At 49.0% G+C, this 23,818-nt stretch overlaps 1 protein-coding gene and 1 long non-coding RNA gene across 4 annotated transcripts in view; both read right to left on the minus strand.

Moving 5' to 3' along the window:
• Positions 1 to 10,369, minus strand: part of LOC311602828 (protein TCL1B2-like) — a 45,722-nt gene extending 35,353 nt beyond the window's left edge. Inside the window, exons 1-4 of one of the 2 annotated variants that reach the window (XR_014780864.1) lie at positions 9,985 to 10,367; positions 5,995 to 6,165; positions 5,236 to 5,296; positions 4,106 to 4,695 (exon numbers count right to left, since the gene is read on the minus strand). The gene's annotated coding sequence lies outside the window, so the exon portion shown is untranslated. Of the gene's footprint in view, positions 1 to 4,105; positions 4,696 to 5,235; positions 5,297 to 5,994; positions 6,166 to 9,984 lie in introns of those variants that run through there. The other variant, XR_014780862.1, reaches the window with a different exon arrangement.
• Positions 10,370 to 17,215: 6,846 nt separating this feature from the next.
• On the minus strand, positions 17,216 to 23,439 carry LOC311602831. Of its 2 annotated transcripts, XR_014780869.1 has the most exons (5): positions 23,423 to 23,439; positions 23,205 to 23,294; positions 19,102 to 19,272; positions 18,343 to 18,403; positions 17,216 to 17,802 (listed from the first exon to the last, which is right to left on the minus strand). It is a non-coding gene; the product is annotated as an uncharacterized lncRNA (long non-coding RNA). The 2 variants fall into 2 exon arrangements; XR_014780870.1 differs by lacking the exon at positions 23,423 to 23,439 and having other exon boundaries at positions 23,205 to 23,395.
• Between the last annotated feature and the right edge of the window lie 379 nt (positions 23,440 to 23,818).

A 23,818-nucleotide genomic window follows, 5' to 3' on the forward strand; every position in this document is an offset into this window, starting at 1 on the left:
TCCTGGTAGCCTGCTTATCCTTTCTCTGAGTGCCACCAGGCCTCCCCTACGTGGGGGAAGTGGCCAAATATGGTGTACCAGAGTTCAGGTCAGAGTCAGTCCCTGCTCTCTACACAACTGTGGAGAATGTGCTGTCCATTGGCTAGATCTGGATAGGTGTTCTAGGTTTACTGCATGCATTATCCTTGGTTGGTACAGTAGTTTGAACAGACCCCCCCCTATGTCTAGAAGCTTTATTTGTAGTAGCCAGAACCTGGAAACAACCTAGATGTCCCTCAGTTGAAGAATGGATAAAGAAACTGTGGTACGTTTACACTATGGAATACTACATAGCTATTAAAAACAAGGAAATCCTGAAATTTGCAGGCAAATGGATGGAACTAGAGATCATCATCCTGAGTGAGGTAACCCAGACCCAGAAAGACTCACATGGTATATACTCACTCATAAGTGGGCACCAGCCCAACAGAGGTGTCCCCTGAAAGTCTTCACTTAGCTGGAGATTGGGATGTTACTGGGACTTCCTATTGATACTCTAGGTATGAGAGGTAAGGAAGAATGGGAAAATAGAAGGATCCAGAGGTTCCTAGAAATTTACAAGTAAAAACTTTTGAAGCCTTGTTTTATTGTACTTACAAATTACTTCAGAATATACACCTTTACATGAGAAGTGCTGAAATATCAGCTCAAACTATTATAATCCTTGTCTGCTAGCTTCATTATAATTCCATATATATATATATATATATATATATATATATATATATATATATATATATATATATATATATATGGATCTGAGGTGTAGAAGGGAAATGCCCAGTTCACAGGACTTGTCTATAATCTGGCCTGTCTTTTCATGTAAGGAGTCTATTAACTCCTTGTCTGGAGGTTTAGGTTTTTGTTGTTTATCTTGTTTTTGTTTTGTTATGATACAGGGTTTTTTTCCCCCTATATAACGGCACTGGCTGTCCTGGACTAGCTTTGTAGGCCAGGCTTGCCATGAACTCTCAGAAATCTGCCCTCCTCTGTTGGGATTAAAGGCTTGCTGACTGTACCAGTATTTTAAAATTCACAGATTTTCCGTTAACATTCTTTTTGACTTTGTATATAAAAAGAAGCAGAGGTGTTTATAGCATAAATGTATGTACATTTAACTTGCTAGATTCTCTTATTGGCTCAAAGGTATTTGAGAAGGTTATTTTTTTCATAATAAATGACACAACCTTCACTATGTCACTGAGCTTATGTATGAGTAGTAAATTTCTTTTTTCTTTTCTCATAAAACATCTCTCAAGCCTCACCATAAGAAAGGAAACAGGACTTGGTTAGTCTTCTCATTCATCCTGTGATCATTTCCTCTTTGATTGGACTAACCTCACTTGGGAAACTGAGGCACACCTCTAGGGGTGGGGTCACATCATGAATGTATGCATGCATCCCATGGGCTGTGAGTTCCAGATGAATAAAGGAGGGAAGGAGAAAACAGGAACGCCTTCCTTTCCTCCATGCGCTGCCTTACAGTGATATGAACTGAAGTGCTTCCCACAGCCCTGCACAAACCAGACAAGTCCTTTCTCTTTCTCAAGTCGTTGACATCTGGATATTTGGCCACAGCAGTGAACTAACACAAACTCCCAGTTCTCCTCTCCCACCCCTGGCTTGTCCAGGTCTTATTTCTTCTAGCAGATGCTGTTCTCCATGGAGTGATATGGTCTTGGATCTGTTCCTTTAAGATGGACAATGTCTTCCCTATTTCCTTTAAGTCCAGGCTTGGGTGGAACTGTCTCCTCCACCAATCGCTGTGTCCCCTTGTTTCTGAGGAGGAATTGAGCAGCTCACCCTCAAGGCCAGGGAACATTCTCACTAGAGCAGGCCATGCAGGCAGCAGGAGCCTGCAGCAAGGGGAAGCTGTTCACTTCAGGGTGAGGAGGAGGCAAAGCTGGGGAGGCTGGATCTCAGCTGGCTCTCCTTCTCCCTGGTTTTTATTCCATTTAGACCTGCAGCCCATGGAGAGGACACCCTCCAGTGAGTGTGCTCTTCCCTCTCTTTGGAAACACACTCAAGATGCACCTAGAGCCATGCCTCAGTAGCACCCTAAGTGATTCTGTACCTAGGCAAAAGGCTAAAGAGGGGAACAGAGTTTCCTATGGACCAGTGTCCCCCATGACCTCAGCTTCTTCCAAGAAGGGGCAGGACCAGGCTGTAAGGATAGGTCACTGCTGCATGCACCTTGGAACAAATGCTGAGTGCCCTCCCTGTACTGATCTCCTTCCCACATGGACCAGTACATCTCAAGGGTAGAATTGTCAGCTGGAAGCAACCTCAACTCCCAACCCATGGTAATGTGGTGGTGTCTAGAGACATCTGTAGTGCAATGGGCAGAGGGCAGGGATGTTATGTTCACCCTGTGTTCTCACAGACTTTCCCAAGACATAGCTGAATCTGACCCAAATGCCCCATAAGGACACTTATGAAAGCCTGCTTCACATAGAGGCCCAAAGAGTGCCTTGGCTTGATATCAGACCTCCCAGACATCTGCCTATATCCAGAATTGTCTCCAAGGCCCCAGACTTATTACCCAGCACAAGGGAAAACATCTCTGGGTTTGAAAACCTGCCTTCCTCCTCCCTGTGGTCCTGTCTCGTCTTGTGTGAGTCCCTGCCCTCTGCTCATCTCTCTGTTCTCAGGGAATCCCTAGAGCCACTGGTGAAGGTGAACTTCAGGGCTGATCTTACAATCCTCTTATTTGTCTTGTTGTGGTGTTTTCCTTCCCATAAAGCATGAACATATTTCCCTATTTTTCTACAAACACTTTTCTATAATAACAACATCTCAATCAGGCGGTGTTGGCACAAACCATCAATCCAGCACTTGGGAGGCAAAGGCAAGAGGATCTCTGTGAGTTTGAGGCCAGCAAAGTCTACAGAGATAGTTGCAATATAGCTAGGGACACACGGGCACACGGACACACACACACACACACACACACACACTTCTCAAAACATAAAAAAAAAACCCTAAACTGAACAACCCCAAAAGAAGAGGTCTCACGTAGCCTGGCCTAGCTTTGAGATCACTACATAGCCAGGCATCACCTTGAATTTCTGATTCTCTGGCCTCCCTCTTCAGAGTGCTGAGATCCTAGCACTTGATAATGCCCTGTTTTGATCCCATGTTTATGCCGTTATGACAGTTGGAACTTGTAGCTCTGTGTGTGCTAAACAGACACACTAGCAACTGAGCTCCAGCCACAGCCTTATAAGGCCCTTTAGAGACTGACTCTGTAAAGTTATGGCTTCCATCTGTGGGCATCTTCTTGTGAATCCTGTGAGGGAGGGAAGGCTTTTCTTTCTTGTGCATCTGATTGTGGAGGAAGGCCTTGAGTGGATGTAGCACTTGTCAACAAAGTGCATTTAGCCAATCACCTGGGCAGAAGGACAGGAGGGGAAGATGGGGCTTCCCCGGGGGTGGGAGGGGCCTGGAGAAAAGTTGACAATTTTCAGTTGGCAGTTGGTGGGGAGAAGCCACCCTAGCAGGATCAAATTGGTGGGTGATTGGGATAAATATAGGTTATGAGGACACAGGATTAGAGTAGTTTATTTTACTTTACTAGTAGATTATTTTTAGTTTAGCTTCTGCCCAGCGTAGTGCTTGCAGGTTTGGACTATTTTTCAGTCTCTTTGTGCTACTTATTGGCTTCCTAGGCGGTACAGATATACAATGCCTGCAACATCAGATGAAGGACAATTTCACAGCACCTGGCCTCTGTCCCCTTCCTGCTACTCCCTTGATCATCTGGTGTTTTCACATGCAAGGACACTGTTCTCCCTCTGGAATATGGAGCATTACTGTGCCTCCTACAGTGACACATTGTCACCTGTCACTGACCACTCCCCTTTCTCCATGTGGCACTACACCCTCTGACCTGGTGTCAGCTCAGCTCCATCCAGCTCCCAGGCTGCCTCCCTTCTAGACCTTCCCCAGCTACCCTGCTGCAGAAGTGGCCAGAAACCACATCTCCTAGTGCTCCTATAATGGTTGGGGACAAACATTTGCATTCTGGACTAGAATATGGGAAAAGATAGACCAGCAAGGACACAACCCAGAAAAATGCAATAAGTTTAATTAGTTAAAACACAAGTGATGGTGGGACATGGTTAGGGTCAGCATCACTTGTAGGAGCCAGGGATCTGAACACATGGGAGGAGAACCCAGGTGCCCCCTGTCCATGTCCCACTGTGCCCTCAAGCTACTGAGCACAGTGTCCTCTACCCAGCACCAGGTGGACTTCCAGCCAGTGTTAGCAGCTCCAGACACACAGGGCCTGGACTCCCTATCCATACCTGCTCCTGAGGAACCTACAGACCAGAGCCACCTGAGGAGAAATGGGGCAGATGTCCAACCACAACAGTACTGGGAGCCCAGGCAGAGGATTCGGAGGGAGGAGGGTCCTAACAAGTGCCATCTCTGAGGTCCGCGCCAGAGGCACAAAGTGGACAAGAGAAGCTTCAGCCTGTCCCCAGCCTCAGGATACACACAGGCCAGGCACACAGTAGTAGGTCATGGAAAGTGCAGATCTGAGCCGGCCAGGAAGGACTGCCATACTGGGAAATCTAGGAACAGGCAGTGGAGTGTATGGGCACAGTCTTCACTGAGGGCACTGGGGGCAGGAGCCTACTGGATTGCCACGAGCTGGAGAAGACAAAGGAGACACTGATTAGCGATTCCCTGAAGAACTGGGTGCTGGATCAAAGGCCTGGGCTCCAGTAAGCCCAGCTCTGTCCCTGCCCATGGGCCAAGCTCTACCTAGCCAGGGAGAGCTGCTACCGAGCTGGGACAGATACCCAGTGTAGGTCTCTTGAGCCAGGGTCACACAGCACTGCGGAGTGACTGACCTTGATGGTCAGGGTCACAGAGTTCCTGTTTCGTTGCAGCTAGAGCTCTGTGGTTTAACACCCACAATTCCAGCCCCGGGAGCCTGTTTGCAGCTGTAAAGTGTAAAGTGGACATCTTGACTTGTTCCCAGGGCTGAGGTGTGGTGACTGTGATTCAGTGAGGTCCTCTGCTCACTGTGGGGTGTTGCTTACAGTGTTCAGATCCAAAGGAGAAGGGTGACAGGTGGCCACACAAGGGAAGCTCAGGGATGGAGGTCACTACTGGCTTCCTATGAAGAGGGAAAGCCTGCTGGTGCCTGCCTGATCTCAGCAGTGAGGGGTGTGGTCCCTGACATACCAGCCAGTGAGTGCCAGTCTTCCTACTCCAACCTTAGGATCAGTTTGCTTGAAGCGTCATCCTGCAGAAGAGAGAAGAGCCATCAGGATCCTAGGTGACACAAATCTAGCCAGCTCTGAGACCTTAGCCCATTCAGACTTGAGGCACCAGGCAGGGGTAAGGGGCAAAAGGTAACCTGGTCTGTGGATTCCAAAGCTAGAGGGGAGCATTATTTCTGCACTCAACACACTGGACAGAGGTTCCCCCATGTTTCCTGCATGCATTCTCTCTCCTCTTTTGTTCCTGTCCCTCTCTCTTGTGTAACAGCCTCCTCTGTAAGCAGAAGGTCAACAACAACAAAAGTATCCTCAAGGACTCCCTGAAACTGAACAGATTCACCTCGCCCCCATCTGCCAGAGGAAGCAAAGCCAAGCAGCAAGGACTCAGACCAGAGACCCCAGAAGCAGCAGAAACCAGCCAAGCTGCCTGCAGAGCTTTAGACAGCTGAGGGACCTGGACAAGACACTGCACTGCAACCTGCTGAGCTGCCTGTAGGCTGTGCAGTGTGCTCCAGGGACCCAGCTCTTGTGAGCTGTCTGTTTATTATAGAATGTGCACATACCTCCACCAAATCATCCACTGGAAATGGATCAAGGCTCTAAAAAGAGCCCTTAAAGGAAGATTTCAATGAGGGGAGCTAAGAACCTCCCTGGGGTCGGCACAGGATGAAAACCATTTGGTACCTGTGGCAGCATTCCTTTTCAAGTTCTGAACACTTGCCTGGGTATATTCCAGTAATCTCCAGGATGTGTAGTTTGATGCCAAGTATCTCTCTGCAGTTGACAAATTCCATTTCATTGGTAGACAGTTCAAATTCTGGGTGTGGAAGGTCGTAGGATCCCCATAAAATTCGTGGACCTTCCGCAAGTGGACAATCAAAGGAACTCCATGCTATAGGGAGTAGAGGGGAGGGGTACATTAGTGCTAGGATTCTGTCAGCCATGCGTGGGTACCAGCCAAGCATGTTTGCTTCAAGGGTCAAGCTCAGAGGTATATGTTTCAACAGCCTGACCTCAGCCTTGTCTCCAGCACCTCTGTCTTCCTCCCAAGGATCTGGGATGTCTGGTCCTCTGCTGTTGTCTCCGATCCCAGGACTCATTCCAGCCATCCCCGCTCATCCCCAACGCATCTCCCACAATGTAGCCTCAGTTTCCAGGCCAGCAGCACCAGTCACTGGTTGTACACACACAAACAGGCATGCACCCATATCCCAGGCCAGGGGCCAATGGCTTTAGCAAATTAAATGCACTGTAGTGTTGATTTGTCATTAATAAATGCAAAACATAGGGCCCAGTCACTAGAGAAAGCTACAGTCTTGCTTTTGTGTTAAATGAAGTTTTACTCATGTCTCTGGATGCTTTTGCAGGAAGGTTGTGCAGGGGAGTGTTGCAAGTCTGCAGGCCTTGAACCTACGTTGATGTTCCAGCTTCTGCCATGTGTGTATATGTGTCTAGGAAAATGTAACAGTTAGGCCTATTTTTTAGTATACTAACAGAGGGGTTGGGAGGCAGAAGGGAAACATGGAAGGAGTGTGGGGAGCAAACAAAAGCCATCTTGCACCAAGTCTCTGTCTTGCCCCCCATGGTAAACCTACCCTTTTCCCCCAAGTTCCCCAAAAGCCTACAAATGTATGCCTGGTAGCATCTCCCTTGCACCTGGGAGCCAGCTGTTTAGGTGCAAAACCACAATGTCAAATAGATTTATAAAAATCTCCCCTTGTGGCTTAGCCTAACCTTCCTACCTCAACCAGCTTGAAGGCCAATTTCCCTGTGACCCCTACACAATCATGTAACACCAAGGCTTAGAAAGTGCCCCTTTCAGCTTTTGCCTTTATAAACCCTGGACCCAAGGAGACTGGGCCTATACTTTCCTCCAAGTACTGGGGAACTGTTGGTCCAAGCTCTGGAGCTTGTTCAACAAATGACCCTGTGAGGATTGAATCTGGCTGGTTTCTGGTGGTCTTCGGTGGTAGGAGGGGTGTCTCTCAACTTGGCATAACAGGAGGAAGAGAGAGAGAGAGAGAGAGAGAGAGAGAGAGAGAGAGAGAGAGAGAGAGAGAGAGAAAGACAGAGAGAGAGAGAGAGAAAGTGCAAAGCAGGATCCAGTGTTGTAACTTGGAATTCCAAACTACTCAGAGGGTTGAGGCAGGGGGATCCAGTTTCACTCGTATCTACTCTACAAAGTGTGTCAAAGACCAACCTGGCCAATTTAGTGAGACCCTGTTGCAGTATAAAATGTCAAAGGAAGGCTGGACCGTACCTCGATTTTAGAAATGTCCTAGCAAGTTGCAAGGCCCTTGGTAATCCCTAGTACAAGTGCTTTAAGGGTGGTGGTGGTGGGGACGACAGAGACAGAGACAGAGAGGGAGAGAGACAGGAGAGAGAGAGAGAGAGAGAGAGAGAGAGAGAGAGAGAGAGAGAGAGAATAAAGAATTATCTTAATTAGGGAAATGATTCCAGGGCTACCCTTGCCTCAATTACTCCATTTTTTTTTCTATTCCTGCGGGATCCTTTCATGGCCACTGTAGCTAGTGGCCTGCACAGTCACAGGAGAACCCGCCCCCTTCTCCAGAGCCTCTCCAGTCACTCACCCTCTAGACCCTGCACTCCCCCCTTCCTCCCACCACAGTGCTTTCAGTCTGTGACATCATCCACAGGGCACCCACAGGATGTGTCCCTCAGCAAAGCTCTGCCTGGGTCCTGAGCTGCATCCTTTCCCAGCAGCCTCAGATCCTCCTCCTTTCAAACTCAACTGTACAAGAAGCTCATCTGGTTCCTGCATGGTTCCTTTCTGCACACTGGGACCAGCAGCTGCTTTAGCACAGCCTGGTCCCAATAGTTGTATGGTGGCCAGGCATGAGATTATTTGGGTTTAATTGACTACATACGATTTCCCATGGAATCTGCCTCATTACATCCTAACTATCAGAATTCTCTCTAGGTTTTTTAAAGTGAAAATGTTTTTTAAAGATTATTTATTTATTATGAGGTACACTATGTTCTGCCTGCATGTATGCCTGCAGGCCAGAAGAGGGCATCAGATCCCATTATAGATGGTTTGAGCCACCATGTGGTTGTTGGGAATTGAACTCAGGACCTCTGGAAGAGCAGTCAGTGCTCTTAACCTCTCAACCATCTCTCCAACCCCCTTAACTGAAAATATTTGATCCAAAACTTTTCTATTCTTTATTTGGTATAGGTAGAAATAAAAACACTTATCTGCTACTTTCATTGTTTTAATGGAGCTTCAGATGAAATACTCCCTGGTTATATGAATGTTCATTAACATATCCGAGTTGGCAAAAGATTAATGTAAAAAAAAAAGACTAAAAAGAAAGGTAAGGACCTTTCCTAGGTATGGTAGAGGGGAAGGTTTATAGTAGATAAAAGAGCATAGACAAAAACAGAGACACTGAGAGAGTCCAGAGTGAACATAATCCTGAGCTGGGCCAAAGGAGGAGGGGAGGGAGGGGAGAGGAGAGCAGAGGAGAGGAAGGAGGGAGAGGGAACGGGGAGGGGAGAATCCAGCCTGGACAGCCTGGGTCAAGAGACTGGCACAGCCAATGGCTGAGTTATTCAGGGCCCAGAGGAGCTGCAGCTGGAGAAGGTTAGGACAGGGGGCAGGGGATGCCAGCTATTCCCAGTAACAAGCCAGGACTGGGGAACACCAGGAGAACCTGGCATTCAGAGTCTGCTTTGATGCATATTAGGCACCTCAATGAGACTAAACCAGTCCCCCATCCATACCTCCAGTACAGGGCATGGGACCCACAGTCTCTGCCACACCAAGCACTGGCTTTGCCCTCTAACAACATCCTTGGTCCTTGTGGAGAAGTTTTGATACCTACAAACCTCCATTGCACAGTATGTTATGCTCCCAGGTTCCTTGTGGTCTGCAGCCACAGCCCAGGGCAGTTTTCAATCAGAGTGATGATCTACAGCACAGCAGATCACGTGACCCATTAGAACTTCCCGCAAGTCCCCTGGTCACTTTCCAGGATAAGGACCCCTTGTCTGTTCATGGCTTCCCCAGGCAATTCAGTGTAGGAACAACAGCAGCAGATGAGTTCTTATTTTCAAAAAAATCAGATACCAGTGTGTGTTTGCATTCACATCTGCCCCCTCCAGGTCATGGGGCTCCTCCTGGACCAGCCTTTTTCCTGACCTGGAGACCTCCTCCTCATCCCACAAAGCCCAGCTGTGTGTAAAGCTCTCCCAGCTAGCTCCCTCTGACCACCGGCACCTCAGGCCTCAGCACAAGGGCTCCCTTCATCTGTGCAGAAGCCTGTGCTGTGAGGCCTCCAAGCAGAGGTTCCAGAGATGGGAGTAAGTATAGACATAGCTCAGTTCAGGGACCATTATGACAACAGCTCCTACACACACACACACACACACACACACACACACGCATGCACGCACGCACGCACGCACACACACACACACAACCACACACACACACACACACACACAACCACTCAACCACACACACGCACACACACACACGCGCGCGCGCACACACAACCACACACACAACCACACACACACACACACACAACCACGCACGCACGCACGCACGCACGCACCGAGCACGCGCGCACACACACACACACACAACCACACACACGCACGCGCACACACACACACACACTCACTCTCCCTGACCACAAGGATAATCACCCGGGTGCAGGATGTCTGGAGCCCTAGAACTCACCATATGAGCAGGCCGGTTGGGACAAATCGCAGTACGTGTAACCACCCACTTTTTTTCATATTCGTCCTGATAGCAGCCAGGTCTCACGCACTGCAATTGCGATGGGGGAGACCACAACAACCGATCAATAATATTTGCAAAAGCCATATTATAGGAGCTGATCGAGTTGGCTGCCTCCTTAAAATACAGTCCTGAAGGGGGCAAGACGAAGAACTCACCACAGCTTGCAGCAGGGCCAGGAGGGAGTAAACCCAATTCACCTGTGCCTGGGCCAGGAGCTCAGCTCACCAGATGCCCTGTGCTCTCAGGCTAGCCCTCTGGAGAGCGCTCTCTGTCCCTTGCCCACACTTGAGGGAATTGTTTGACCAGCACGTGTCCAGCAGGTCTTCATCAGCTCCCTCCTGTCAGCTGACCCTCTGCATGTAGGCAGTGGTTCTCAGCCTTCCCAATGCTGGGGCCCCTTAATGCAGCTCCTCATGTTAGGGTGACCCCCAACCGTACTTATTTTCCTTGCTACATCAAATTGTAACTTTGTACTGTTATGAAAGCTAACGTATATATTTGGGGAGCTAGAGGCTGCAAAAGGGGTGCTACTCCCATGTTGAGAACAGATGCCCTGGGGTGATCTGGGCAAGACACACCTGGGGTAAATTCCTTCTCCTGGAAAACAAGCAGACACACCTCAGATATTTGGGATCAAGATCAAATAAAATGAACTTGTGTTTGGCGTGGGACTGTGATGCTTCTTGCTGTCCTTGCCATTGGCCCTAGAGTCTGACTGCCCACGTGGTCTGGCCATCTCCTTAGCTCTGCTTTGCTGAGACCACCAAGGGCTGTCCTAAAGCATCCTGATGATGGCAGCACCCTGTGCTCTGAATACAGGGTCACTATGCCCTTCTCCTTTGAGAGCCCAGAAGCCAGATTCTTCCCATCCTGGCCCAGATCATGTGGAACACCTGTGTCTCCATCTTTTTCATCCTCCTCCCCATTTCCTCACATCCATCCATCCATCCCTCCTTCCTTCCTTCATCTCTCTGCAGTGTCTCATGCAGCCCAAGTTGTCCTCAAACCCACGTTGTAGCTGAGGATGACCATGAATTCCTCATTCTCCTGCCTCAGCTTCTCTAGTGCTGGGATTGCTCACAGAGCACAGTTCTGTGTGGTGCTAGCGACCCAACCCATGGCTCAGCACATGCTACACACCGTTCTATCAGTTTTTCTCTACCCCTAGTCCCACGTCAGGCATTTCCTTGGTGTCCTGGCTATGTTTAAGTCAACTTGGCACAGGCTACCATCACCTGGAAGGTAGGAATGTCAGTTGAGTAAATGCCTCCAAAAATGAGGCTGTAGGCAAGCCTGTAGGACATTTACTTAATTAGTGATTGGTGAGAGAGGGCCCAGCCCATTGTGTTGTGGCCATTCTTTGAGCTGGTTGTCCTGGGCTCTGTAAGAAAGAAGACTGAGCAAGCCAAGGGGAGCAAGCAGGAATCAGATCCAGCCTCCAGGTTCTGGCCCTGTCTAGGTTCCTGTCCTTACCTTGAGTTGTGCCTTACGATGTTGGAGTGTAGGGCAAAGAAACCATTTCTCCGCCGTCTTGCTTGTGGTCATGGTGTTTCATCACAGCAGTAGTAACCCTAACCAAGACGCTAGGCACTGCTGACTGTGTCTCCCTACAACTGTAGCCTAGAGCGTGCCAACCCATTTCCCAGAGGAAGAAACCGAGGCATGAGTGCTGTGACTTCAGTGAGGTGCGTGGCACTGGGAAGCTGTGACCCACCTACTTTTGGCTCTGACTCTTTGCTGCCAGCCTTAGCTGTGCCCCTGTCTGATGGCCTCCAGGTGGAGGCTCAAATATTTCTCTGAGAAGCTGGAAGGTGAGAGAAGTCAGGCCCTTTCTCCTCCAGCTAGTCTTTGTTCAAATCATGGCTGACAGGCGATTATGTCTCCTGGCCAACTTGCCCCTCTCTGCTGCCTGGCATGGGAAGATTTTGAGCAGTGCAGGCTTCTCTCCAGGTCCTTTCTTGCCCAGAGATGAGCTCTGTCCTGCAATGCTGGGCTCCACCAGCAGAGGGAGGCCTCCCCAAGCCCCAGGTACTAAGTGTGGTTGGTTGCAGGGAGTTCCAGACCACAGAAAGTGTCACTGTGCTTGCTTTGGGGGCTGAGGCAGGGGCACTGTGCTGTGAGCACACCTTGCTCAGCCACTCCAGGTGACTGGGCCTAAACACCAGGCACACTGAGGTAGAGCGCCTAAAGCACAAGGCATGGCTGGATGGGAAGTGAGCCAGCAGCAGTGGATGGAGAAACACAGAGGGAACTGAGGGTGTGCAGAGACCACACAATGGTCAGGCTCCTGTGACAAAGGCTCTGACCTGTCTGTCTCTCCTTGCTGCCTGATTCACCAAGATGGGAGCAGGCAACCTCACATCCCTCCCACCACCTCCCACCACCTCCCAGGATGCCTTCCTCACCCAGATGCACTGTATCTCCTCAAACCATGAGCCAGAAGAGCCTCCTCTTTAACTTGTTTCTCATCAGATGTTTGGTCAGTGATGACAGAGTGAACAGTGAGCCTGGGTCCCCATCCCTGGCGTTAATGGTGCATCTTACCTCTGGGTTAGCGCTGTCATCTTCCAGGCAGGGTCAGCAAGAAACAAGCTGTGAAGGATGCTTGTACTCATTGCCTGTCAGTGTCCTTAGCACAGACTACTAACCTTTCTGCAAACGTGGGGTGTGTTGGACTCCACATTCTCCGCCCTTCATTTGTGCACCCCATTCCTGTGTGTGCGCCAGCCTTCTCTCTCTCAGCCTCTCTGTGCCTGGATGCCCAGGTCCTTAGCAGGCTGTGGCTGAGACTCTACCTGCTGAGAGTCACTGGGTCATGTCTATGTTGCTTCTCTACCCTCCGTCTCTTCTCTCCCAGAAGGTTCCCAGCTTTTCTCACACACTCACACACCACTTTCACAGTAATTTCAGGATCATAGCATGTAAGCAAAAACTCTTTTTAAAAAAATTTGTATTTAATTAATTTCTTCAGATTACATCTTAATTGTTATCCCCTCACTTGTATCTTCTCGTTCCTCCCTTCCTCTCTTTTCCCCTACTCCCCTCGGTCTGTGGCAGAAGGGGACCTCCTTCCCCAACATATGGTCACAGACTATCAAGTCTCATCCTGGTAGCCTGCTTATCCTTTTCTCTGAGTGCCACCAGGCCTCCTCTACGTGGGGGAAGTGGCCAAATATGGGGTACCAGAGTTCAGGTCAGAGTCAGTCCCTGCTCTCTACACAACTGTGGAGAATGTGCTGTCCATTGGCTAGATCTGGATAGGGGTTCTAGGTTTACTGCATGCATTATCCTTGGTTGGTACAGTAGTTTGAACAGACTCCCCCCCCCCCCCCCGCCCCATGTCTAGAAGCCTTATTTGTAATAGCCAGAACCTGGAAACAACCTAGATGTCCCTCAGTTGAAGAATGGATAAAGAAACTGTGGTACGTTTACACTATGGAATACTACTTAGCAATTAAAAACAAGGAAATCCTGAAATTTGCAGGCAAATGGATGGAACTAGAGATCATCATCCTGAGTGAGGTAACGCAGACCCAGACAGACTCACATGGTATAGACTCACTCATAAGTGGGCACCAGCCCAACAGAGGTGTCCCCTGAAAGTCTTCACTTAGCTGGAGATTGGGATGTTACTGGGACTTCCTATTGATACTCTAGGTATGAGAGGTAAGGAAGAATGGGAAAATAGAAGGATCCAGAGGGTCCTAGAAATTTACAAGTAAAAACTTCTGAAGCCTTGTTTTATTGTACTTACAAATTACTTCAGAATATACACCTTTACATGAGAAGTGCTGAAATATCAGCTCAAACTATTATAATCCTTGTCTGCTAGCTTCATTATAATTCCATATATATATATATATATAGATCTGAGGTGTAGAAGGGAAATGCCCAGTTCACAGGACTTGTCTATAATCTGGCCTGTCTTTTCATGTAAGGAGTCTATTAACTCCTTGTCTGGAGGTTTAGGTTTTTGTTGTTTATCTTGTTTTTGTTTTGTTATGATACAGGGTTTTTTTTCCCCCTATATAACGGCACTGGCTGTCCTGGACTAGCTTTGTAGGCCAGGCTTGCCATGAACTCTCAGAAATCTGCCCTCCTCTGTTGGGATTAAAGGCTTGCTGACTGTACCAGTATTTTAAAGTTCACAGATTTTCCGTTAACATTCTTTTTGACTTTGTATATAAAAAGAAGCAGAGGTGTTTATAGCATAAATGTATGAACATTTAACTTGCTAGATTCTCTTATTGGCTCAAAGGTATTTGAGAAGGTTATTTTTTTCATAATAAATGACACAACCTTCACTATGTCACTGAGCTTATGTATGAGTAGTAAATTTCTTTTTTCTTTTCTCATAAAACATCTCTCAAGCCTCACCATAAGAAAGGAAACAGGACTTGGTTAGTTTTCTCATTCATCCTGTGGTCGTTTCCTCTTTGATTGGACTAACCTCACTTGGGAAACTGAGGCACACCTCTAGGGGTGGGGTCACATCATGAATGTATGCATGCATCCCATGGGCTGTGAATTCCAGATGAATAAAGGAGGGAAGGAGAAAACAGGAACGCCTTCCTTTCCTCCGTGCCCTGCCTCACAGTGATATGAACTGAAGTGCTTCCCACAGCCCTGCACAAACCAGACAAGTCCTTTCTCTTTCTCAAGTCGTTGACATCTGGATATTTGGCCACAGCAGTGAACTAACACAAACTCCCAGTTCTCCTCTGCCACTGCTGGCTTGTTTAGGTCTTATTTCTTCTAGCAGATGCTGTTCTCCATGGAGTGATATGGTCTTGGATCTGTTCCTTTAAGATGGACAATGTCTTCCCTAATTCCTCTAGGTCCAGGCTTGGGTGGAACTGTCTCCTCCACCAATCGCTGTGTCCCCTTGTTTCTGAGGAGGAATTGAGCAGCTCACCCTCAAGGCCAGGGAACATTCTCACTAGAGCAGGCCATGCAGGCAGCAGGAGCCTGCAGCAAGGGGAAGCTGCTCACTTCAGGGTGAGGAGGAGGCTGGATCTCAGCTGGCTCTCCTTCTCCCTGGTTTTTATTCCATTCAGACCTGCAGCCCATGGAGAGGACACCCTCCAGTGAGTGTGCTCTTCCCTCTCTTTGGAAACACACACAAGATGCACCTAGAGCCATGCCTCAGTAGCACGCTAAGTGATTCTCTACGTAGGCAAAAGGCTAAAGAGGGGAACAGAGTTTCCTATGGACCAGTCTCCCCCATGACCTCACCTTCTTCCAAGAAGGGGCAGGACCAGGCTGTAAGGATAGGTCACTCCTGCATGCACCTTGGAACAAATGCTGAGCACCCTCCCTGTACTGATCTCCTTCCCACATGGACCAGTATATCTCAAGGGTAGAATTGTCAGCTGGAAGCAACCTCAACTCCCAACCCATGGTAATGTGGTGGTGTCTAGAGACATCTGTAGTGCAATGGGCAGAGGGCAGGGATGTTATGTTCACCCTGTGTTCTCACCAGACTTTCCCAAGACATAGCTGAATCTGACCCAAATGCCCTATAAGGCCACTTATGAAAGCCTGCTTCACATAGAGGCCCAAAGAGTGCCTTGGGTTGATATCAGACCTACCAGACATCTGCCTATATCCAGAATTGTCTCCAAGACCCAGACTTATTACCCAGCACAAGGGAAAACATCTCTGGGTTTGAAAACCTGCCATCCTCCTCCCTGTGGTCCTGTCTCCTCTTGCGTGAGTCCCTGCCCTCTGCTCATCTCTCTGTTCTCAGGGAACCCCTAGAGCCACTGGTGAAGGTGAATTTCAGGGCTGATCTTACAATCCTCTTATTTGTCTTGTTGTGGGGTTTTCCTTCCCATAAAGCATGAACATATTTCCCTATTTTTCTACAAACACTTTTCTATAATAACAACATCTCAATCAGGCGGTGTTGGCACAAACCATCAATCCAGCACTTGGGAGGCAAAGGCAAGAGGATCTCTGTGAGTTTGAGGCCAGCAAAGTCTACAGAGATAGTTGCAATATAGCTAGGGACACACGGGCACACAGACACACACACACACACACACACACACACACACTTCTCAAAACATAAAAAAAACCCTAAACTGAACAACCCCAAAAGAAGAGGTCTCACATAGCCTGGCCTAGCTTTGAGATCACTACATAGCCAGGCATCACCTTGAATTTCTGATTCTCTGGCCTCCCTCTTCAGAGTGCTGAGATCCTAGCACTTGATAATGCCCTGTTTTGATCCCATGTTTATGCCGTTATGACAGTTGGAACTTGTAGCTCTGTGTGTGCTAAACAGACACACTAGCAACTGAGCTCCAGCCACAGCCCTATAAGGCCCTTTAGAGATTGACTCTGTAAAGTTATGGCTTCCATCTGTGGGCATCTTCTTGTGAATCCTGTGAGGGAGGGAAGGCTTTTCTTTCTTGTGCATCTGATTGTGGAGGAAGGCCTTGAGTGGATGTAGCACTTGTCAACGAAGTGCATTTAGCCAATCACCTGGGCAGAAGGACAGGAGGGGAAGATGGGGCTTCCCCGGGGGTGGGAGGGGCCTGGAGAAAAGCTGACAATTTTCAGTTGGCAGTTGGTGGGGAGAAGCCACCCTAGGAGGATCAAATTGGTGGGTGATTGGGATAAACATAGGTTATGAGGACACAGGATTAGAGTAGTTTATTTTACTTTACTAGTAGATTATTTTTAGTTTAGCTTCTGCCCAGCGTAGTGCTTGCAGGTTTGGATTATTTTTCAGTCTCTTTGTGCTACTTATTGGCTTCCTAGGCGGTACAGATATACAATGCCTGCAACATCAGATGAAGGACAATTTCACAGCACCTGGCCTCTGTCCCCTTCCTGCTACTCCCTTGATCATCTGGTGTCTTCACATGCAAGGACACTGTCTCCCTCTGGAATATGGAGCATTACTGTGCCTCCTACAGTGACACATTGTCACCTGTCACTGACCACTCCCCTTCCTCCATGTGGCACTACACCCTCTGACCTGGTGTCAGCTCTGCTCCATCCAGCTCCCAGCCTGCCTCCCTTCTAGACCTTCCCCAGCTACCCTGCTGCAGAAGTGGCCAGAAACCACATCTCCTAGTGCTCCTATAATGGTTGGGGACAAATATTTGCATTCTGGACTAGAATACGGGAAAAGATAGACCAGCAAGGACAGAACCCAGAAAAATGCAATAAGTTTAATTAGTTAAAACACAAGTGATGGTGGGACATGGTTAGGGTCAGCATCACTTGTAGGAGGCAGGGATCTGAGCACATGGGAGGAGAACCCAGGTGCTCCCTGTCCATGTCCCACTGTGCCCTCAAGCTACTGAGCACAGTGTCCTCTACCCAGCACCAGGTGGACTTCCAGCCAGTGTTAGCAGCTCAAGGCACACAGGGCCTGGACTCCCTATCCATACCTGCTCCTCAAGAACCTACAGACCAGAGCCACCTGAGGAGAAATGGGGCAGATGTCCAACCACAACAGAACTGGGAGCCCAGGAAGAGGGTTCGGAGGGAGGAGGGTCCTAACAAGTGCCATCTCTGAGGTCCGCGCCAGAGGCACAAAGTGGACAAGAGAAGCTTCAGCCTGTCCCCAGCCTCAGGACACACACAGGTCAGGCACACAGTAGCAGGTCATCTAAAGTGCAGATCTGAGCAGGCCAGGAAGGACTGCCATACTGGGAAATCTAGGAACAGGCAGTGGAGTGTATGGGCACAGTCTTCACTGAGGGCACTGGGGGCAGGAGCCTACTGGATTGCCACGAGCTGGAGAAGACAAAGGAGACACAGATTAGCGATTCCCTGAAGAACTGGGTGCTGGATCAAAGGCCTGGGCTCCAGTAAGCCCAGCTCTGTCCCTGCCCATGGGCCAAGCTCTACCTAGCCAGGGAGAGCTGCTGCCGAGCTGGGACAGATACCCAGTGTAGGTCTCTTGAGCCAGGGTCACACAGCACTGCGGAGTGACTGACCTTGATGGTCAGGGTCACACAGTTCCTGTCTCGTTGCAGCTAGAGCTCTGTGGTTTAACACCCACAATTCCAGCCCCGGGAGCCTGTTTGCAGCTGTAAAGTGTAAACTGGACATCTTGACTTGTTCCCAGGGCTGAGGTGTGGTGACTGTGATTCAGTGAGGTCCTCTGCTCACTGTGGGGTGTTGCTTACAGTGTTCAGATCCAAAGGAGAAGGGTGACGGGTGGCCGCACAAGGGAAGCTCAGGGATTGAGGTCACTACTGGCTTCCTATGAAGAGGGAAAGCCTGCTGGTGCCTGCCTGATCTCAGCAGTGAGGGGTGTGGTCCCTGACATACCACCTAGTGAGTCACAGTCTTCATACTCCAACCTTAGGATCAGTTTGCTTGAAGCGTCATCCTGCAGAAGAGAGAAGAGCCATCAGGATCCTAGGTGACACAAATCTAGCCAGCTCTGAGACCTTGGCCCATTCAGACTTGAGGCACCAGGCAGGGGTAAGGGGCAAAAGGTAACCTGGTCTGTGGATTCCATAGCTAGAGGGGAACATTATTTCTACACTCAACACACTGGACAGAGGTGCCCCCATGTTTCCTGCATGCATTCTCTCTCCTCTTTTGTTCCTGTCCCCCTCTCTTGTGTAACAGCCTCCTCTGTAAGCAGAAGGTCAACAACAACAAAAGTATCCTCAAGGACTCCCTGAAACTGAACAGATTCACCTCGCCCCCATCTGCCAGAGGAAGCAAAGCCAAGCAGCAAGGACTCAGACCAGAGACCCCAGAAGCAGCAGAAACCAGCCAAGCTGCCTGCAGAGCTTTAGACAGCTGAGGGACCTGGACAAGACACTGCCCTGCAACCTGCTGAGCTGCCTGTAGGTTGTGCAGTGTGCTCCAGGGACCCAGCTGTTATGAGCTGTCTGTTTATTATAGAATGTGCACATACCTCCACCAAATCATCCACTGGAAATGGATCAAGGCTCTAAAAAGAGCCCCTAAAGGAAGATTTCAATGAGGGGAGCTAAGAACCTCCCTGGGGTTGGCACAGGATGAAAACCATTTGGTACCTGTTGCAGCATTCCTTTTCAAGTTCTGAACACTTGCCTGGATATATTCCAGTAATCTCCAGGATGTGTAGTTTGATGCCAAGTATGTCTCTGCAGTTGACAAATTCCATTTCATTGGTAGACAGTTCAAATTCTGGGTGTGGAAGGTCATAGGATCCTCATAAAATTCGTGGACCTTCCGCAAGTGGACAATCAAAGGAACTCCATGCTATAGGGAGTAGAGGGGAGGGGTACATTAGTGCTAGGATTCTGACAGCCATGCGTGGGTACCAGCCAAGCGTGTTTGCTTCAAGGGTCAAGCTCAGAGGTATATGTTTCAACAGCCTGACCTCAGCCTTGTCTCCAGCACCTCTGTCTTCCTCCCAAGGATCTGGGATGTCTGGTCCTCTGCTGTTGTCTCCGATCCCAGGACTCGTTCCAGCCATCCCTGCTCATCCCCAACGCATCTCCCACAATGTAGCCTCAGTTTCCAGGCCAGCAGCACCAGTCACTGGTTGTACACACACAAACAGGTATGCACCCATATCCCAGGCCAGGGGCCAATGGCTTTAGCAAAATAAATGCACTGTAGTGTTGATTTGTCATTAATAAATGCAAAACATAGGGCCCAGTCACTGGAGAAAGGTACAGTCTTGCTTTTGTGTTAAATGAAGTTTTACTCATGTCTCTGGATGCTTTTGCAGGAAGGTTGTGCAGGGGAGTGTTGCAAGTCTGCAGGCCTTGAACCTACGTTGATGTTCCAGCTTCTGCCATGTGTGTATATGTGTCTAGGAAAATGTAACAGTTAGGCCTATTTTTTAGTATACTAACAGAGGGGTTGGGAGGTAGAAGGGAAACATGGAAGGAGTGTGGGGAGCAAACAAAAGCCATCTTGCACCAAGTCTCTGTCTTGCCCCCCATGGTAAACTTACCCTTTTCCCCCAAGTTCCCCAAAAGCCTACAAATGTATGCCTGGTAGCATCTCCCTTGCACCTCGGGGCCAGCTAATTAGGTGCAAAACCACAATGTCAAATAGATTTATAAAAATCTCCCCTTGTGGCTTAGGCTAACCTTCCTACCTCAACCAGCTTGAAGGCCAATTTCCCTGTGACCCCTACACAATCATGTAACACCAAGGCTTGGAAAGTGCCCCTTTCAGCTTTTGCCTTTATAAACCCTGGACCCAAGGAGACTGGGCCTATACTTTCCTCCAAGTACTGGGGAACTGTTGGTCCAAGCTCTGGAGCTTGTTCAACAAATGACCCTGTGAGGATTGAATCCGGCTGGTTTCTGGTGGTCTTCGGTGGAAGGAGGGGTGTCTCACAACTTGGCATAACAGGAAGGAGAGAGAGAGAGAGAGAGAGAGAGAGAGAGAGAGAGAGAGAGAGAGAGAGAGAGAGAAAGTGCAAAGCAGGATCCAGTGTTGTAACTTGGAATTCCAAACTACTCAGAGGGTTGAGGCAGGGGGATCCAGTTTCACTCGTATCTACACTATAAAGTGTGTGAAAGACCAACCTGGCCAATTTAGTGAGACCCTGTTGCAGTATAAAACGTCAAAGGAAGGCTGGACCCTACCTCAATTTTAGAGATGTCCTAGCAAGTTGCAAGGCCCTTGGTAATCCCTAGTACAAGTGCTTTAAGGGTGGTGGTGGTGGGGACGACAGAGACAGAGACAGAGAGGGAGAGAGACAGGAGAGACAGGAGAGAGAGAAAGAGAGAGAGAGAGAGAGAGAGAGAGAGAGAGAGAGAGAGAGGGAGAATAAAGAATTATCTTAATTACGGAAATGATTCCAGGGCTACCCTTGCCTCAATTACTCCATTTTTTTTCTATTCCTATGGGATCCTTTCATGGCCACTGTAGCTAGTGGCCTGCACAGTCACAGGAGAACCCCCCCCTTCTCCAGAGCCTCTCCAGTCACTCACCCTCTAGACCCTGCACTCCCCCCTTCCTCCCACCACAGTGCTTTCAGTCTGTGACATCATCCACAGGGCACCCACAGGATGTGTCCCTCAGCAAAGCTCTGCCTGGGTCCTGAGCTGCATCCTTTCCCAGCAGCCTCAGATCCTCCTCCTTTCAAACTCAACTGTACAAGAAGCTCATCTGGTTCCTGCATGGTTCCTTTCTGCACACTGGGACCAGCAGCTGCTTTAGCACAGCCTGGTCCCAATAGTTGTATGGTGGCCAGGCATGAGATTATTTGGGTTTAATTGACTACATACGATTTCCCATGGAATCTGCCTCATTACACCCTAACTATCAGAATTCTCTCTAGGTTTTTTTAAGTGAAAATGTTTTTTAAAGATTATTTATTTATTATGAGGTACACTATGTTCTGCCTGCATGTATGCCTGCAGGCCAGAAGAGGGCATCAGATCCCATTATAGATGGTTTGAGCCACCATGTGGTTGTTGGGAATTGAACTCAGGACTCTGGAAGAGCAGTCAGTGCTCTTAACCTCTCAACCATCTCTCCAACCCCCTTAACTGAAAATATTTGATCCAAAACTTTTCTACTCTTTATTTGGTATAGGTAGAAATAAAAACACTTATCTGCTACTTTCATTTTTTTAATGGAGCTTCAGATGAAATACTCCCTGGTTATATGAATGTTCATTAACATATCCGAGTTGGCAAAAGATTAATGTAAAAAAAAAGACTAAAAAGAAAGGTAAGGACCTTTCCTAGGTATGGTAGAGGGGAAGGTTTATAGTAGATAAAAGAGCATAGACAAAAACAGAGACACTGAGAGAGTCCAGAGTGAACATAATCCTGAGCTGGGCCAAAGGAGGAGGGGAGGGAGGGGAGAGGAGAGCAGAGGAGAGGAAGGAGGGAGAGGGAACGGGGAGGGGAGAATCCAGCCTGGACAGCCTGGGTCAAGAGACTGGCACAGCCAATGGGCTGAGTTATTCAGGGCCCAGAGGAGCTGCAGCTGAAGAAGGTTAGGACAGGGGGCAGGGGATGCCAGCTATTCCCAGTAACAAGCCAGGACTGGGGAACACCAGGAGAACCTGGCATCCAGAGTCCGCTTTGATGCATATTAGGCACCTCAGTGAGACTAAACCAGTCCCCCATCCATACCTCCAGTACAGGGCATGGGACCCACAGTCTCTGCCACACCAAGCACTGGCTTTGCCCTCTAACAACATCCTTGGTCCTTGTGGAGAAGTTTTGATACCTACAAACCTCCATTGCACAGTATGTTATGCTCCCAGGTTCCTTGTGGTCTGCAGCCACAGCCCAGGGCAGTTTTCAATCAGAGTGACGATCTACAGCACAGCAGATCACGTGACCCATTAGGACTTCCCCCATGTCCCCTGGTCACTTTCCAGGATAAGGACCCCTTGTCTGTTCATGGCTTCCCCCAGGCCATTCAGTGTAGGAACAACAGCAGCAGATGAGTTCTTATTTTCAAAAAAATCAGATACCAGTGTGTGTTTGCATTCACATCTGCCCCCTCCAGGTCATGGGGCTCCTCCTGGACCTGCCTTTTTCCTGACCTGGAGAACTCCTTCTCATCCCACAAAGCCCAGCTGTGTGTAAAGCTCTCCCAGCTGGCTCCCTCTGACCACCTGTACCTCAGGCCTCAGCACAAGGGCTCCCTTCATCTGTGCAGAAACCTGTGCTGTGAGGCCTCCAAGCAGAGGCTCCAGAGATGGGAGTAAGTATAGACATTGCTCAGTTCAGGGACCATTATGACAATAGCACACACACACACACACACACACAACCACACACACACACACACACTACACACACACACACACAACCACACACACACACACACAACCACACACACACACATACACAACCACACAACCACACACACGCGCACACACACACACACGTGCGCGAGCACACACATACACACACACAACCACACACACACAGACAACCACACACACGCACGCAAGCACGCACGCACACGCGCACACACACACGCGCGCGCGCGCAGGCGTGTACAGACACACACACACAAACACACACACACACACAACCACACACACACACACAACCACACACACACACACACACACACACGCACGCACGCGAGCGCCCACACACACACACACACACACACACACACACGCACCCCCACACTCACTCTCCCTGGCCACAAGGATAATCACCCGGGTGCAGGATGTCTGGAGCCCTAGAACTCACCATATGAGCAGGCCGGTTGGGACAAATCGCAGTACGTGTAACCACCCACTTTTTTTCATATTCGTCCTGATAACAGCCAGGTCTCACGCACTGCAATTGCGATGGGAAAGACCACAACAACCGATCAATAATATTTGCAAAAGCCATATTATAGGAGCTGATCGAGTTGGCTGCCTCCTTAAAATACAGTCCTGAAGGGGGCAAGACGAAGAACTCACCACAGCTTGCAGCAGGGCCAGGAGGGAGTAAACCCAATTCACCTGTGCCTGGGCCAGGAGCTCAGCTCACCAGATGCCCTGGGCTCTCAGGCTAGCCCTCTGTAGAGCGCTCTCTGTTCCTTGCCCACACTTGAGGGAATTATTCTGACCAGCACGTGTCCAGCAGGTCTTCATCAGCTCCCTCCTGTCAGCTGACCCTCTGCATGTAGGCAGTGGTTCTCAGCCTTCCCAATGCTGGGACCCCTTAATGCAGCTCCTCATGTTAGGGTGACCCCCAACCATACTTATTTTCCTTGCTACATCAAATTGTAACTTTGTACTGTTATGAAAGCTAATGTAAATATTTGGGGAGCTAGAGGCTGCAAAAGGGGTGCTACTCCCAGGTTGAGAACAGAT

Source organism: Acomys minous (genome assembly GCF_964271855.1).
Source record: "Acomys minous genome assembly, chromosome: 8".
NCBI lineage: Eukaryota > Metazoa > Chordata > Mammalia > Rodentia > Muridae > Acomys > Acomys minous.